The sequence below is a fragment of the Egretta garzetta genome, unplaced genomic scaffold, assembly GCF_000687185.1.
Source record: "Egretta garzetta isolate BGI_Z169 unplaced genomic scaffold, ASM68718v1 scaffold321, whole genome shotgun sequence".
NCBI classification, from domain to species: domain Eukaryota; kingdom Metazoa; phylum Chordata; class Aves; order Pelecaniformes; family Ardeidae; genus Egretta; species Egretta garzetta.
The window spans coordinates 1,116,920-1,117,317 of record NW_009258756.1 but is presented as its reverse complement, the minus strand read 5'-3'; the positions used below and the strand labels follow the sequence as shown (position 1 = coordinate 1,117,317).

General features: G+C 37.2%; 1 protein-coding gene across 1 annotated transcript in view; it reads right to left on the bottom strand.

The window, feature by feature from the left end:
• TRIM24 (tripartite motif containing 24) overlaps nt 1-398 on the bottom strand; it is a 41,038-nt gene that overhangs the window by 17,588 nt on the left and 23,052 nt on the right. The gene's annotated exons all lie outside the window — the stretch shown is intronic.

Here is a 398-nt window from a genome sequence, read left to right as displayed (position 1 = left end):
CATCTGATAAAAGGATTTAACTGTATCATAAAACTATTGTGATCCTTTCTGGCTTCTGATTCAACATCATGGAATAGCCAAATGATACTCTCAGTTGCTACACGCCACCAATTCTAGGATGTGATGGGCACCTCCAGGAGATGTTTTATCTCTCCACTGAGTTAGAAGGAAGTTTGACTAGACCGGTAACTTTTAGAGATTAATGCTGGCTGAGAGATTTTATCTGAAGAGATATATAGTGTGATTACATGAAAATCTCATGTAAAATTCTGGCTACCTCATCCTAGAAACATGAATTCCAACTAGAACAGAGTTTGATTTGATTCAAGGGAATAGTACACTGTTCGCATAGGAAAAGACAAAGACACTTTATTTGTTCAAAACAGACTGTAGTAGGG